Source organism: Dermacentor variabilis, chromosome 8 (genome assembly GCF_050947875.1).
Source record: "Dermacentor variabilis isolate Ectoservices chromosome 8, ASM5094787v1, whole genome shotgun sequence".
Lineage (NCBI taxonomy): Eukaryota > Metazoa > Arthropoda > Arachnida > Ixodida > Ixodidae > Dermacentor > Dermacentor variabilis.
Window position 1 is genome coordinate 168173394 of NC_134575.1, and position 17913 is coordinate 168191306.

Genomic DNA, 17913 nt, shown 5'->3' on the forward strand with positions numbered 1-17913 from the left:
AATTTTTCAAGTCTTCCGTCATTTACCTCGGACAAAAGGTCAGGTTCGGACATATTTCTGGTTAGGTAAGTTTGTTTCCTTAAATCCGCCTTTGTTCGGACTATTAAAGAAGGGCTAGTATACAGGTAACGAACACTGCAAGAAGTTGTTAATTATAAGATGAACGAGCCATCAGTGTACCTGGAAGGGTGGTACGCGTATGGCGCACTATTTATGAATAAAAGTATAGTGTCATGCGTATTTCGCTTACCGTGTTCGAAAGAAAGACTGCGAGCTTACCGCTGCGCTGGTCTTGCTCAAATTTTGCAAAAGGATCGCATTTTTGAGTCTACGTCGTTTAGTGCAACACTTGTCATGGTTGATTGTCTGGTGTTCAAGAAAAAAAGTACAAATTTGACTTCCCTTTTAGGGAAGCGAGCTACTTCTGCAACTGCGCCAGAATTATCGTATGTCACCGCCTGTCAGCAGGTGGAGAAAGCAGCGTTTCAGGGAGGGCTGCCCTATGTTCCAGGAGTGGGCAACACGCATCAACCCTCTCTGGCTGCATTCTGTAGCAGACGGCAGGCGGCGACAGATGCACTAGTAATGTCGGCCTCTTCGAACAATCGAGCTCAAGGACAAAAATTATGCCATCTGCCACAGGGGTTTTTTAAAAGTTCCATAAAATCTAAAAGTCATCACCCTGTACACTCTAAAAACTAGGAAGGGTATCGCAGGAGTGAAGCTGCCGGTTCACTCTTCAAAGCGTCGTTTTACTCTCGCAAAATGTCGAGGAGAGTGAAATGCATTGTTCACTCTGTCACCAAGGAGAGAGTGAAATGTGCTTTTCACTCTCCCCTTCAGAGAGAGAGAGTGAAAAGATTCTTGCGACATTAGAAAAGAGAGACTCTTGCGGCAATAAAAAACAAAACGTAGCGTAATCTTCTGCTTCAACTGTAGGTGGCTGGCCCCGAACATGGCAATGTATCATTCATGCACGCTGAGCAAAGAACACATCGTTTTGCTTCTAAGAGAACAGGCCGCCGCAGTTCAACGGAACGCGTAGCGAGCGCTCTACTTTTTCACTCGGAGTTGCTCCACCGCGCGCGCGCGCGCTCAAGATCGCGGAACAACACAGCACCGGAGAAAGGTGACCCGAGCAGCACAGCAGCAGCCAATGCATTTCAGCAGCAAAGGACAGCCAAGGGAGATCGTATGCCAGCCATCTCGCGTCGCCACGAAAACACGACTGTCGTTCGTGATGCCTTGGATATAACAGCAAATCCTCCACGGTAAGTGAATTCTAACTTAGGTGCACATTGTCCGTATATGTCATGCTATCGCCAGGAAGTCGTCGCTGCGCTTAGCCGACGCGATTGACAAAGGACTAGGCATACGCGCTGTGTCTCTCGATGTCAATCGAAAAAGCCAGTCGTCGCGATAACTGCATGTGATTTTATCACTTTGCCGTTGTCCGTAAGAGCTTTAAAAAACGTAAACGCTGCCAGAAATGTTCAATAAGACGCCAGGCGAGAGGACGCTTAAAATGGTTAGTTCACCAGCCCGTGATTCCGAGCCTATGCGGAGCGTGATTAGCGTGCGTTTTGTGTGTTTGAATTTATTCAGTTTGGCAGTCTGCTGTGTACGGAACGCTGTTGAACTAAGGAATCACATAACAGAAAACGTCATTTTGCTGGCATCATGCTTTTTTTTTATAAATAAACCGCGCGCTTGACGGTGTCTCGCGCAGGGGGAATCTGCGACCACTGAAGTTACGTGCAGCACCAGTGCTAGTTAGAAACTTTGCCGCAGGCATTCAGCTGCATGCTGCAAGAGGTCAGTTGGGCGCGTTATCTTGAACTTACTGAAAACGCATGAGGAATCCATGTTTTATGCTGAAAAAAGTATAAACCCCATATAAGCGATCTTGCGCGCGGCAGCTACAAGCGACGCGACGGAGATGGCTGTCGCGTTCGCTCGTCGCCTACAAGTCGTACTCCGTGCGAGCGACGATTTTGAGCGACGCCTCCCCGGTGTTGCAGGCATGAGGGCTGCAGTCACGCGTGACGCGTGCTTTAGTAATTTACGTTGATGTATTTTACTATAAAAAGTAACATAAAATATTTCCGGAGGTCTTGCAGTACGTTCTTATCCTTGCACGTATAAAAATTGAATCATTTGCTCGTTCCGCGCGACAATCGGTAGTATTTGAGCGATGTATGTACATCCAGTTCCGGCTTCGCGCTATTGGCTAGTCGCTCATAGCACTTCTGGGCGACGAGCGACGATTTCTAGATTTCCAGAACCGAGCCATCTGTTCAAGCGACGGCACGTTTTGTCACTCGAAGCCGTCGCTCGTCGCCGTCGCGCACTAAATCGCTCTCACAGTGTTTATCCCTAAGACTGAACTGTTCTTGCTCATGTTGAAATGGTGTGATTATAGGTCTGGTTTTGTCTCCTGTTGCGGTTTTCGTGCACGGTGCGAAACTGAAAGGATGCTTATGTCTACGAACTCGGTGAATTGTCGAGCAGCTAGTTACGCATCGGCATCGAATATAACGGCTGCTGTGTGGAAAAACAATTGCAGGCGCGCTTTGCATGCGCTTATTGTTTTGGACATGCCTGTGCATTTGCTAATATGAGTTGGCGTGTCAGAGTTATGTCATATGAACAGCTAAATCAGCCTTCCTCTGGGGGTTACAAGCGTAATGTGTGCATTTTGCTATAGCATGGCAGATGAAGATGTGTTTATCGCTTGAATATTTTTAGTAGAGAAATAAAATATCAAAATAAAATGTTGCTTTAATTCCGTGTTACCAGTCTGTCGTACACAGAACAATAGGTTGGTGTAATAAACTAATAACTGCGGTTTAACTGCAACTTTTACATGCCTACAAGAATCTAAAATGCTAGATTTCAAACTGCAGCAGTAGTCGGGTCTGTCAAAAATGAACTGCACTGCGCACCGCATGCATGAAAACAAGTTCATGCCTTTTAGTAAGCTTAGATGCAGGCCGCAGTGAACTTGTTAGTATTGAAATGTGGGTAAGCTTGCCATAACAAGCCTTGTTGCCCTTTTTTATAGGCACATCCATATATCCATTGAGCTGAAGGACAATATTTTCATCCCTACTGAGCATCATGTTTGCAGCTATAATCCTGAAATTATGGCTTCAGCAGTGGCACAACCAGGGATGGTGCCACTGCTCACAGGTTATTTTTTCTCACAGGTTATTTAGCCAAACTGTGGATGCATGAAATTAGTGACTTATGAATAGATTTTAATTTATTCTTTAGTAATGCTTCTAAAAGAGACTAGAAATTGCATGTGACTACCTCTGCAATCAGCAGACCATACATTTACAGTCATAAGTGGCAGTTCCATGCAGTCTCGCACTTTATATAACCTTTCCTTTCAGCAACATTGGAACTGGTGGCTGCGTTTTCAGAAGGAGAAGTGCACTTGACACTGTATATGTATGTGTGAATTCGGTTTTCTTCGTATGTGTCGGCTCACTGACTAACAGTGCAAAAATCTGTTGTACCATGAGCCTGACGACGCCTTCTGCTGCTAGAAATGCGGCACTTCGTATTTTATAGTACTGCATGACATTTAAATCAAAGCTACCACATAAAATGATCAAGAAAACTAACCGCTGTTATAGCTGTTTTCCTCAAAGAACGACTGTCCTTTATGGGCTGTGTTAATCTGAGCTCTCCACCGATGTTTCAGTAGTATTATCCCTTAGTGAGTGAGAGATTGGGGCAATTAATCGTGTTAGTGTTTAAGTGGTGTCCTAATTATGTGCATTTGTTCCAACAAAGTTGTCTAGATTACTTTATTGTGTAGTGTAAAGCTTATGAAACCATCAGCAACTACTGAGTTGCTAACACGCATATGGATTTGTCACTATACAGGTGGAACTCGGCTGTACCACTGCAGTGCTGCGGAAATTGCCTTCACCAGCGGCTTTGCAACAGCTGTTTCGCAGCATGTCGGTATGTGTTAATTTATTATTATGTTGGGATGGGCTAGTATTATGGACCACTGCTACTCTGTATTGTGACAGATCCATATGATAAGGGATGTAATGGGCACAGCGAAAACCTTTGAATTTTTTACTATGGTACATAAACAGGCTCTCCTTTTTGTCACTGGAGCAGGAGAGAAGGGCATGCAGGCACTCCTGAATGTACATATATTTCAAAACATGAGAGAGAGTGACACACAAACACACACACACAAACACACGCACAAACACACACACGCACACACGCGCACACACACGCGCACACACACGCGCACACACACGCGCACACACACGCGCACACACACGCGCACACACACGCGCACACACACGCGCACACACACGCGCGCACACACGCGCGCACACACGCGCACACACACGCGCACACACACACGCACACACACACGCACACACACACACACACACACACACACACACACACACACACACACACACACACACACACACACACACACACACACACACACACACACAATTAAACTAAAGGCAGGGACGTTCCATCTTTCATCTTGAATTGAATTGTGCAGCGCAAAAGTACAACACAGACCACAGAGAAGCACACATGTTAACAGGTTTGATACACACGTTAGTTCAACAGATTTGATATTTCAAGTGTGCTATTTTACACAAGGGGAAAGGGAAAGGGAAGAAAATCTGAAAAAAAAGTGGAGTGGAAAAAAAGGAATCGTGCCAAAAAGGATGATGTCTAGCCCCCGTATTCAGAAATGTATCTTAATACAAAGCTCATGCTTGACTTGATATAAACGACGCCTGGTGCGAACGTCCCCAAGACGCTCACTGCCTTTCTTTTGGTGCGTTCACGACTTGCGTCGTTTAGATCAAGTCAAGCATGGGCTTCAAGTTATGATGCATTTCTGCATGTGGGGGTAAGCGTGCACCATTCCGGGCAACGCACTGTGCCATTGACACCGAGAGAAAACGGGGAAAACAGAGTTAACCACTTATGCTCCTAAACTTTCGCGTACCTGTGGTGTGCGTGTATCGTGGAAGAAGAAACAGCGCAAACACAAGGACGAAAAAAAAGCATCAACCACACCAGCGCTTCGTGGTGTGGCATGTTTTTGCGTCTTCCTTGTGTTGCGCTGTTTCTTCTAAAATGCTCAGCCAACTAGCCGGCAAATCCATCCTGTGCATACATAAATTGAACACACGCATGAGTGTAGATGGTCTTCGAAGCTTTTAGAACGAGCACTGCCGCAGGATACGAGCAATGCACGCGTAACAAGTGGACACATTAGTCATTTAAACATGCGTGTCAATGCATTTGACGCGGCTATCGGCATAAACAGTCTCCAAATGTTGGAATGCATGCGCTTCAAAACGCTAACGATCCGCTGCTAATGCAGGACAACAGCTCACAGCGGACTGAACCAAACTCTAAACTAATGCACTTGAAAAGAACGCCTACACGGCAGCGTGAGGCACGTCGAAATGCCTGGTACTGGCGTCGCAGTTGCTCACCAGTATACGCGCGAATTAAATTCACATACGTGGATGGTTGGCGCAATACTTTGTATCCGCGTATTTTGGAGAACATGGACTGGAGAAGCACTCGATCATGAGCTGAACGGCACATTTGTTATTTTCCTGCGGTGACGACAAGCCGTGAATAGTTCTCACGTTGTCGTCTACGTTGTCTTCCTTCGTTAGTCGTAGCAAGGAATGGAAATGATGCAAACGCACACGTATTCCAGTACACAACAGCACAGCACACTGCAAAGAAACCCCACCCACCACAGCCGATTCATCAAATACGTTTGGTATATATATAAGCTCTAAAAGAACACCACTGGGCGTGGCGGCGCTGTAGTGTAATGGTTATGATGTGTGTTTTGAATTGTACAATTGCGAGTATACGCGGGTTCGAATTCACATGATGTATAGAGGATTCTGATTCTTGATAAGTATGTGATTCCCTTGACAATTGTATTCTAATTAGATTGTGTGACTCCTGATTGTGAAATTTGCGAAGATATTTGCAGATTAAATGTTAATTCGCTTTTTTTTCTCCTCAATGACGTTCGTGACGCATACGCATAGGCCGCCTTCAGAGCAGTCACGCCTCACGGTAGGCAGCAAATAGCCAGGAAAAAATGACTTTAAAATCCTGCATAACTTTGCTCACGCCTATTCTGAAGGCCGCTTGGAATCGGGCCAGTGTCTCTGACGAGCCGCCTGGGGAACAGTATATCAGCGGCCCTAATTTGATCTGATTTCCTGCCTGCATGCGTGACCAGGACTTGGCTAAGAGGGTATTGGGAAGAGTACTAGCACTCTGTTCTGAAGGAGTACAAGCACTCTGTTTGGAGGAGTAGAAGTACTCGGTCTGGCGGTGTACTATTAACCCTGCGGGGAGTTTATTAGCACTCTGCGGAAGAGTACTAGCACTCCCTGTGCGAAGAGTATTATCACTCTGTGGAAGAGTACTAGCAATCCCTTGCGGTGGAGTAACAAAACTCTGTCAGGAGGAGTTGACCTACTCTCTCTCAAAGAGGGTCGATCTACTCTCGAAAAGAGAGTGAAATATGGGACAAGCAGCTACTCCCTCAAAGAGAGTGCCCGGCACTCCCTTAGTTTTTAGAGTGTATATTCGCAATGAACGCTTCCTATTCTAGTTCGTGAGTACTTTTAGTAATAAAGTGCAAGTATGCCTGATAAATTGTCCAAGTTCAATATTACAAACGTACCCGATGGTTTGAAAAGATGCTCTGTGAACTGCGTACTATTAGAAATCGCGCGTACCAACCCTGATGATAAAGTGCTTGACATTAGTCACCCTGGAGTCTGATAGGGAGAGATATCTTCTTGTGGCATGGATAGTGTCCACTTTTTGCACCGACGATCATTCCGAGGAAAGCTGAACACGTAAGCGCGCCTTGCATCCTCAGTTTTAACTACGTACCCCGACGGTTGGGAACACAACGATTGTTAGGCATGGCGATGTTAACGTCGCACGGTTGTTGAAATTTGTGCACGTTTGAAATCTTGTTGCGAGAAAGGCGCAGTGATGCGATTTAGGAAGGCAGAAAATTTGATCCACAAGTAACTTGACCTGGGAAGTCAGTGCAGGTGTGTTCCAAATCGCACGGCGTTCAACAGAGGCTTTCTTACGAAGTGTTTGACGAGCCACGGCAGTAGAGCCACGACGGCACCCAACTCACGGGCCGCCGCACTCATGGACAGGCGTGACAGACGCGTTTCTTCGATCACCTCCATTTGATGACGTATATGGTCGTAGACCATATACGTCATGTGCATACGCCCGCTGCTGGGCCTTTGCCCTGCAGTGGGTGTATCCAGGCTGATGATGATGACGATGGTCGCCGACTTCAGGCACTGCTGCGGCCTTAACTTGCTCCATATGGTGATGGTTCGACCCATCCTCTGCATCCTCTCTGCCGTTCTAGCTACCTCCCTTCTGAACTTTTGCTCGTTAGTGCAAAAGTGAGCACTGCAGTTTCTGCAATGCTTTTGGACAGGTCGCGGTTAATTAGAGCCATCAACACCGTATTGTTTCAACACCTAGGGGTCTTCTGAGGGCATTGTGGTGACCTGACAGAAAGACCTAAACGAGTTTCTCGTGTCGCCTTTCCTCTTTTACACGCTAGTGCTGCAACACTTTCTGGAAGACACGAGGGCGCCAGCGATTACTATGGAACCTTTGATGACTCATGCATAAAAGCCGACGCCTTTGACCGGCAGATAAGATTTGGACAATAGCCCACTGTATTCGCCGCTATCGTTGTGCTTTGAGTTTAACTTGCTTTTGTGAGCACAGGTTCGCCCAATAAAAAAGTTATCACAGTTTCGGCACTGTCTTTCACTGTCACTAGCACGTAACAATATGTACTACTGTGCGCAATATGAGCGGTAACACGCAAACGCGCCGCACATAGCCTCGAAACCAAGATAGAGTGATAGGCGGATGGCGCTGTCGAAAACAAAGCGGTAAGAGGGGCGCTCGTTTCGCACTCTCACGGCGCCTGCATTTTTTCGAAAGCGGTAGCTCACGGCAGTTCATTGGCCGCCGACACCCGATTAGACGGTTATGCGTCGCAGTGACTTACAGCTAGTATTTTTGTTTTCTTTCATCCTTTTTATAATTTAGAGCGCAACTGTTGCTGCCGTTCCTGCGTTTGGCGCAAGCTGCTTCCATATACCCCCCCTCCCCCCCCCCCCCCCCAATAGGACCTCGTGTATACCTTATGGAGGGCATCCTGTCAAACGTTACGGGCAGACGGAAATATTTCCCAGGGAAATGGCTCTAGAATGCTTACGCATCGAAACAGTGATACTATTGGCACGCTTCAGTGCACAAAGTTACCAGGAACCGCAATATCAAACAGCGTTATCAATGTGCGCTGGCGATGTGAACTTCCGCACTTTCTATAAAGAGACGCACGGTGGGAGTCCCAACGGCTATTAGAACAGCGTCCTCCTTTTCACTTTGTTTCCGACGGCGGCCGCCGCGTATCGCGCATGGCAGGGTTCGAGGCTGCCTGACACGCGCTCCCGTGTTCCCGCTCATACTTCTCCCGATAGTGAGCTCTGAACCACACCCCGACGTGGCGTGCAAGACAGCAGCAGCAGCAGTGGAAACGTCAAAGGAAGAGGAAAAGAAAGCGTCTCTTTACAAGTGATATAGAAGATGTTTTACGTAATTTGAACGCAGTGTTAAGAAAAAGTGGTTAGCCGCAGCTGAATGAAACCAACGGCGTATGGTTTGTTGTCATGTGGCGCTCCTTAGGTTATCTTTATATACCGTTTAAGTAGTTAATTAAATGACATGAATTGTGCAAAAATTTCAATATTCACTTTAGGGCTAAGTGAGTTTCGTTGCGTTGTAGAGGGGATTGAGAAACGACCGATCCAGTCTTTTCTTTTTTTGTTTCCTTTTTGAGGCAAGGTACAGTGCCGTCCACTCTTAGGGTGAACACGGCTCACCGTGGCCGCGCTCCGCGGGGCGCCAGTGCGTCCGGCGCGGCGGCGCATCGAAGCGAAGCGGCGCAGGCGCACACGGACCCAGGGGAAGCGCTTCGCGTCGTCTGCTACAGTGCGGGAGCGCATCGCTCTGGCTTTGGTGCGAGTACATGTTACCAAACGCAGGCGACCTGGGTGGCTTCGTGGGGAAGTGCGCCTCACTCACAGGCGCATTTGCCGGCTGGTTTTCACTACAGCTTGCGAACAGCCTGCTTAGGCAATGTGCATTTACAGAAAGGAGCCTCTCACCACATAAATCACTTAGCATTTTTTTATAACTGATGAGGCTAATAATACTGTCATTTCTCGCGCTTTTTATTAGGCTGGGGCAATTTTATTTGACTCTCACAGCACTTGGTGTGGTGCATATCAATAAACTTATTAGGCGCGCTCTTCTTCGTTGAAGTCATCCCGTGATGAGCCTAGCACGCCGTGTCGCGGATGTCTTGTCCTAGAACGAATTTGCTTAATTCATTTAAGAAAACGCCCGAAACCCGCAATAAATTTCACAGAAAGTTAGAGAGCGATTGTTCAATCATGCGCCATCATGTTTGCTATGGATTTTACCATTATTTAAGGAGGGCAATAATATTACTTCGACAGCAACTAAGAAGTGGCATCCGCTGCTTCGCGACTCTCTTATTGACGCATTAATGTCGCTGGTAGGGGTGCATGTAGCGAGTTATGCGATGTAGGAAAGTGCTCTACCCGGCATAGCAACTGATTTGCAGGGAATTTTGCTCCCCTTTTTGCATCTTTCTACATCCTATAAAAAAATTCATTTTTGTTGTCACAGTTTGGATAACATCACCCAAGCGGTGCCGGTTCTTTGACGGCTACCTGACGCGAGAAGTCTCATTCTCATTTAGAGGAATCGTCGGTCAGTTATTTGATTGCATTGATTATGTGGAGTAAAACATGTGGCGCCGACGTTTTCTTGTGTGTATTCTTGGAGAAACAGCATGCAACATGATAATACTGTTTACGTCAAATTTTAATAGATGGTATGAGTAAAACATCTATAATTGACCTGTCAGTTTCCTAGCATACATTAAGTTTTCTTCTTTGAAAAAGATGCAAGACAAGGAAGCTAAAGAGGAAACAAACGCTAGACATATTGTTACTTTGCATAGGTCACATACAAATGTGTATTCCCAATATTTACGAGAGAAACAACGATGCCTAAACAAGATGGCTGTCGAGAGCGATTCCATCTCTACAAGTCAAATCTTCTGACTGGCGCCACTCTTGGTTACGCCGTAACAGCGTATTAATAAAAACATTTCTGCGAAGTTAGACATGGAAGAAAACGTTGACGAATACATGTGGTGAAGATATACGTAGAAGGGAGAAATATTTCAACCATAAAACAATCTCAGTGAAGTCACCATCTCTCTTCACAGTTTTCAGTGGCCTTTTTGTCATCTCCGATATAACGCGTTGAGAATAGTTTTGTAGGCACAGATCTACAATGCGGCGTCTTTCTTTTTCCGGTACCCGCGACATGGCTAGTTTCCGAAAGTGCACCGGAGATATCAAATTATCCTGCACTGTTACAGCATTTTTATCGCCGAAGTGCCATGGCAACCAGGAACCAAACAAAATGCAATTCATCATGCAAGTCGACAGAAGCGCGTTTAATGGGAACACCTCTTGTGTCTTTCGATTTGACGACTCATCCCAGAATCTTTAACTCGTGAGCGGCCAGCCACTCAGTTGAGGAGCCGTTGGCTGCACCGCATTAGCAAATTAAGCTAAGATGGGATAGCATGACCTAAGCAAAAAACAAAAAGCCTCGACGGTATATCGGGCAGGCGCCCATGGTCAGTTAAAAAGTAGACTGGCCCGACCACAGCAATATGGCTGGGGCCGGGATGGGCCTTCCCAAATCCCGAGCGGTGCGCTCCAGCTCTGTAGGGGAGGCGCTTCGCGTCGCCTGCTAGGTGCATGTGCGCCTGCGCCGCTTCGATGCTCCGCCGCGCCGGACTCACTCGCGCCCCGCGGAGAGCGGACACGGAGAGCCGTGTTCACCCTAAAGGCACGTTCACACCGAAGGCGGAGCGGGCAAGCGGACAAGCGGATCCGGCCAAGCGGCCGCGGATTTTCCGCTTTGCGGAAAATACGCGGCCGCTTGGCCGGATCGCGCCCGGACCGATTTTTTCCGCGCGGATAAGTTGGCCGCTTTGGCCGCAGCCAATCAGAACCCGACATTGCGGAAGCGCTGGTGAAGGAATCTAAACGAATGTCTTTCTCTGGGCTTTTCGCTTGTTATTCAAAAGCGTCAAAACGGCAAGTTGGGCTAGTTAGTTGGGATTGATAGTAAGGTTTGTTACAGCGCAACACAAGACGAGGACAAAAGAAGATATAAAACAACGACACGGCGCCGTGTCGTCGCTTTATACCTTCTTTTGTCCTTGCCATGTGTTGCGCTGTAACAAATCTTGAAAATCGACTAGACAAGTGGCGAGTAAAATGCCAACGATCTCGTCTTCTTCGTCTGAGCTCATCATTTTGCAGAAGTAGATAGCGAACGGGAGCGCGCCGACCCACGAAGAAAAAAATATCGAAAGTGCGCGCACAAACCCAAAGTGCCGCGAGATGGCGGCACGTCCCTGAAATTGCTAAAGAAATTGCGAGATGCCCCGCCCTCCCGGCGGCGCGGATAGCCAGACAACGCGGCCGGTCTGAACAGGCGCGGGCGTTCGTCGCCTCGCCGCTTTGAAAATCCGCTTGTCCGCTTAGACGCTCCGCTTTCGGTGTGAATGTGCCTTAAGAGTTGACGCCACTGTACATTCTGCGTGGCAATTTTTTTCGACTTTTAAACAGAGCCCGCGAAATATGACATAAAACCACGTAACTACGCTCGTACGCTATTGTATTGCAGGGCCTTCAACTGTACGTCGAGCCTATCACTTATCAGGGACGACGGCGCGTCCTTCCGGTGTCGCACCGCCAAAGATGCTTACACACTGCGAAGCTGATTCCCAGAGCCGCGGCCGACCACTTCGCCAAGGTCCGCTCGCACGGTTCTTTCGCACGAGGCGCGGTGTAGAGCGCTGCAAGTGTGCAGTTACGTGATTTTATTTCGTATTTCGTTGTCTTTCTTTAAACGGCGAAAAAAATCTTCACGCAGCATACACGTCGGCACAAAAAATTGAATCAGTCGTTTCTGAATCCGCTCTAGAACACAACAAAACCCACTTGGCCATAAAGCGAACATTGAAAATTTTGCATAATTCCTCTTATTTATTTGACTATTTAAGCGGAATATTAAAAGAAACACTACGAGCGCCATGTGACAGCAAACTGTATACCGTTGGTTTCATTCAGCTGCAGCAAATCACTTTTTAACATGCTTGATTCATCGTCGTCATCAGCCTGGTTACGCGCCCTGCAGGGCGAAGGCCGCTCCCATACTTCTCCAACATCCCCGGTCATGTACTAATTGTGTTCATGTTGTCCCTGCAAACTTCTTAATCTCATCCGCCCACCTAACTTTCTGCCGCCCCCTACTACGCTTCCCTTCCCTTGGAATCCAGTCTGTAACCCTTAATGACCATCGGTTACGTTCCCTCCTCATTACACCTTCAGCCCATGGCCATTTCTTTTTCTTGGTTTCACCTAAGATGTCATTAACTCGTGTTGGTTCCCTCACCTAATCTGCTCTTTTCTTATCCCTTAACGTTACACCCATCATTCTTCTTTCCATAGCTCGTTGCGTCGTCCTCAAATTAAGTGGAACCCTTTTCGTAAGCCTCCAGGTTTCTGCCCTGTACGTGAGAACTGGTAAGACACAGCTGTTATAAACTTTTCTCTTGAGGGATAATGGCAGCCTGCTGTTCATGATCTGCTACTTTCCTAATATACATAAATGATTTACCATTAAACGTAACATCTAGCATACGTATGTTCGCGGATGACTGTGTGATATATCGTGTTATTACTTCCACCGCTGACCAATCTTCTCTTCAAAGTGATCTTAATGCAGTCCAGGACTGGTGTAACGAGTGGCTAATGGAACTTAACCCGCGTAAGTGTAAATATTTGTCCATTCACCGTCGCCGTAATTCTCTCCTATTTCCTTATGTAATATCTGAAGTTCCGGTGGAACTAGTTCATTCATACAAGTATTTAGGAGTAACACTTTCAAGCGATCTTTCCTGGAATCCTCATGTTACTAACCTAATATCATCCGCGAACAGGACGTTAGGATTTCTAAAACGCCATCTGCATCATGCTCCTCAACATTTAAAATTGTTAGCCTACAAATCATTTGTCAGGTCAAAACTAGAATTTGCATCGCCTATTTGGAATCCTCATCAGGCATATCTAATTAATGATCTTGAATCTGTACAAAATCGCGCCGCTCGTTTCATCCACTCGTCATATTCCTTTGACATCAGCGTTTCCTCCTTAAAAACTGCATCCGCATTATCCCCCTTATCGCTCGGTCGTCGCATTGCCAGCCTATCTTTATTTCACAAATTCTTTCATAGCCCTATGCGCGTCGCACCTTATATCCTTCCTCCTACACGAATTTTTCTCACCGCACCAGCCATCAGCTACAGGTTGCCCGTCCACGCTCACGCACTGTCACGTTTTCAAATTCTTTTTTTCTTCGCACAGCTGCAGACTGGAACGGCCTTCCTAACGACGTTGCTGTCATTATGTGCCCATCCAAGTTCATCGAAAATGTAAAAAACTTCCTGTTATTGTGACTATGTATTTTTATTCTTGCCACCCCTTATGTAACGCTCCATTTATTGGTGCCTTTAAGGTAATAAAATGAAATGAAATGAAATCTGAGAATGCCTGCCAAACGCACCCCAGCTCTTTCTTACTCTTTTGATTATTTCAGTCTCATGATCCGGATCCGCGGTCACTACCTGCCCTAAGCAGATGTATTCCCTTACCACTTCCAGTGCCTCGCTACCTGTCGTAAACTGCTCGTCTCTTACGAGACTGTTAAACATTACTTTCGTTTTCTGATGATTAATTTTTAGACCCCCCCTTCTGCTTTGCCTCTCCAGGTCAGTGAGCATACATTACAATTGGTTCCCCGAGTTACTAAGCAAGGCAATGTCATCAGCGAATCGCAAGTTACTAAGGTATTCTCAGCTGACTATTACTCCGATTCTTCCCAATCCAGGTCCCTGAATACCTCCTGTAAACACGCTGTGAATAGCATTAGAGAGATCTTATCTCCCTGCCTGACGCCTTTCTTTATTGGGATTTTGTTGCTTTTTTTATGGAGGACTACGGTGGCTGTGGAGCCGCTATATATATCTTTCAGCATTTTTACATACGGCTCGTCTACACCCTGATTCCGCAGTGCCTTCATGAGTGCTGTGGTTTCGACTGAATGAAACGCTTTCTCGTAATGAATGAAAGCTACATATAAGGGTTGGTTGTATTCCGCACATTTCTTTATAGCGTGAATATCGTCTATTGTTGAGTAGCTTTTAAGGAATCGTCTTTTGGTTGACAGAAGTCTAAGGTATTCCTGATTCTATTTGCGATTACCTTAGTCAATACTTTGTAGGCAACGGACAGTAAGCTGATCGGTCTGTAATTTTTCAAGTCTTTGGCATCAACTTCTTATGAATTAGGATTATGTTAGCGTTCTTCCAAGATTCTGGTAAACCCGAAGTCATGAGGCATTGCGTATACAGGGTGGCCAGTTTTTCTAGAACTATCTGTCAACCATCCTTCAACAAATCTGCTGTTACCTGATCCTCCCCAGCTGCCTTCCCCCTTTGCATAGCTCCCAGGGCTTTCTTTACTTATTCTGGCGTTACTTGTGGGATTTCAAATTACTGTAGTCTATTCTCTCTTCCATTATCGTCGTGGGTGCCACTGGTACTGTATAAATCTCTATAGAACTCCTCAGCCCATTCAACTATCTCGTTCATATTGTCACGTGGTGGTCACGTTAGGAACACAGTAGCAATACTGTGAAAGACAAAACTAACTTTTATTAGGCGAACCTGTGTCTACAAAACAGGCTACACTTATAGCACAACGATAGCGGCGAACACGGTCGGCGATCGTCGAAAATCTGATCTGCGGGTCAAGCGCGTCGGCTTTTATAGAGCAGTCGTCGAATGTTCCAGACTAATCGTTCGGACCCGCGTGCCTTCCACAAAGTTCTACACCATTCGTGTCAGGTGATGAAATCAGATAACATAAGTCTCGGCGACAACAGACAGCGGATAGAAGCATCGATAACTTTCCAGAACCTTCGGATACATGCAGGCGCGTCCCATGCTGTGCGATTACTTTTGTTGGGCGGCGAAACGTGGTTGCCCGATAAAGATAAGTACACGTGTCAATACCCCCCTCTTAAAAAGCATCGTCCCGATGCTACAAATATAAGAGAGCGAAACACAAAAGGACACATTAAACATAAGTAACAACGAAAACAAACAAAGTCCAAAGGTCAGTTACGCGAAGCCCGAAAGTTCATTTAACGCTGGTAGTAGGGCTTTAGTCGTACAACGTGGACTATTTCAGGTCGTGAGCGGCGCCGCTGTGATAGCGAAATACCGTCTGGCACGACCTCATAGTCCAGTGCGCCAATACGTCGGATGATCTTGTACGGTCCGAAATAGCGAAGCAAAAGCTTCTCGCTCAGTCGTCGTCGGCGTATAGGGGTCCAAACCCAAACACGGTCACCGGGCTGGTACTCCACGAAGCGTCGTCGGAGGTTGTAGTGTCGGCTGTCGGTCCTCTGCTGGTTCTTGATCCGCAGGCGGGCGAGCTGTCGGGCTTTTTCGGCGCGCTGGAGGTAGGTACGGACGTGAAGGTTCTCCTCGTCAGTGACGTGCGGCAGCATGGCGTCGAGCGTCGTCGTCGGGTTCCTGCCGTAGACCAGCTTGAACGGCGTGATCTGTGTTGTTTCTTGTACCGCCGTGTTATAAGCGAATGTTACGTACGGTAGTACGGCATCCCAGGTCTTGTGTTCGACGTCGACGTACATCGCCAGCATGTCGGCGAGGGTCTTATTCAGCCGCTCCGTAAGACCATTCGTCTGCGGGTGGTAGGCCATTGTCCTCCTGTGCCTTGTCTGACTGTATTTCAGAATGGCTTGGGTGAGCTCCGCTGTAAAGGCCGTTCCTCGGTCGGTGATGAGGACTTCTGGGGCGCCATGTCGCAGCAGGATATTTTCGACAAAGAATTTCGCCACTTCGGCTGCGCTACCTTTCGGCAGTGCTTTTGTTTCAGCGAATCGGGTGAGGTAGTCCGTCGCCACGACGATGCACTTATTTCCGGTTATTGACGTCGGAAAGGGTCCCAGCAAGTCCATCCCTATCTGCTGGAATGGTCGGCAAGGAGGCTCGATTGGCTGTAGTAATCCGGCTGGCCTCGTCGGCGGTGTCTTGCGTCGCTGACAGTCTCGGCATGTTCTGACATAACGGGCGACGTCGGCGGTCAGGCGCGGCCAATAATCCTCGGTATCCTCGATAGTGTCCGGGAAAATCCGAGGTGTCCCGCGGTCGGATCGTCATGTAGGGCGTGCAATACTTCTGGACGAATTCCTGACGGGACAACAAGAAGGTAATTGGCGCGGACTGGTGAGAAGTTCTTCACGAGCAGACTGTCTTGAAGCATGAAGGAAGATAATCCGCGCTTAAATGCCCTGGAGGCAACGTCGGTGTGCCCTTCCAAATAATCAACGAGGCCTTTAAGCTCCGGGTCCGCTCGTTGTTGTTCGGCGAAGTCTTCCGCGCTATTATTCCAAGGAAGGCGTCGTCATCCTCGTCATCTTGCGGCGGCGGGTCAATGGGGGCGCGTGATAGGCAATCGGCGTCTGAGTGTTTTCGTCCGGACTTGTATGTTACAGTGATGTCGTATTCTTGTAGTCTGAGGCTCCACCGTGCCAGCAGTCCTGAGGGATCCTTTAAATTCGCTAGCCAACACAAGGTGTGATGGTCGCTGACGACTTTGAATGGCCTGCCATATAGGTAAGGGCGAAATTTCGCTGTAGCCCAAACGATGGCGAGGCATTCCTGTTCGGTTGTAGAATAATTGCCTTCCGCTTTTGACAACGACCGGCTAGCGTAAGCTATCTCGTGTTCATGTTCATCTTTTCTCTGGACTAGGACGGCACCGAGGCCTAGGCTACTGGCGTCAGTGTGGATTTCGGTAACGGCGTGCTCGTCCAAGTGAGCAAGTACGGGCGGCGACTGCATGCGTCGTTTGAGTTCTTGAAATGCGTCGGCCTGCGGCGTTTCCCACTTGAACTCGACATCACATTTAGTTAGCTGCGTCAGCGGCTCAGCGATGCGAGAAAAGTTCTTGACAAATCGCCTGTAGTAGGCACACATGCCAAGAAATCTACGCACTGCCTTCTTGTCGATGGGCTCTGGGAACGTTGCTATGGCAGCTGTCTTCTGCGGGTCGGGGCGGACTCCAGATTTGCTGATGACGTGGCCTAAAAATAGAAGCTCCTCGTAAGCGAAGCGGCACTTTTCCGACTTCAGAGTAAGTCCTGATGACCTGATGGCCTCTAGTAGTGTTGCAAGCCGCCTAAGGTGAACGTCGAAATTTCCGGCGAAGACGACGACGTCATCCAAGTATACGAGACAGGTCTGCCACTTCAATCCTGCTAAAACCGTGTCCATCACGCGCTGGAACGTTGCAGGCGCCGAGCACAGTCCGAATGGCATAACCTTGAACTCGTAGAGGCCGTCTGGGGTGATGAAGGCGGTCTTTTAGCGATCTCTTTCGTCGACTTCTATTTGCCAATAGCCAGACTTGAGGTCCATGGACGAGAAGTATTTAGCGTTGCAGAGCCGATCCAATGCGTCGTCTATCCGTGGGAGGGGGTATACGTCCTTCTTCGTGATCTTGTTCAGACGACGATAATCGACGCAGAAACGTA

At 47.6% G+C, this 17913-nt stretch overlaps 1 protein-coding gene across 7 annotated transcripts in view; it reads right to left on the reverse strand.

The window, feature by feature from the left end:
* The window catches only part of LOC142590715 (beta-hexosaminidase subunit alpha-like), a 254126-nt gene that overhangs the window by 80609 nt on the left and 155604 nt on the right, over window positions 1-17913 (reverse strand). The window lies entirely within an intron of this gene.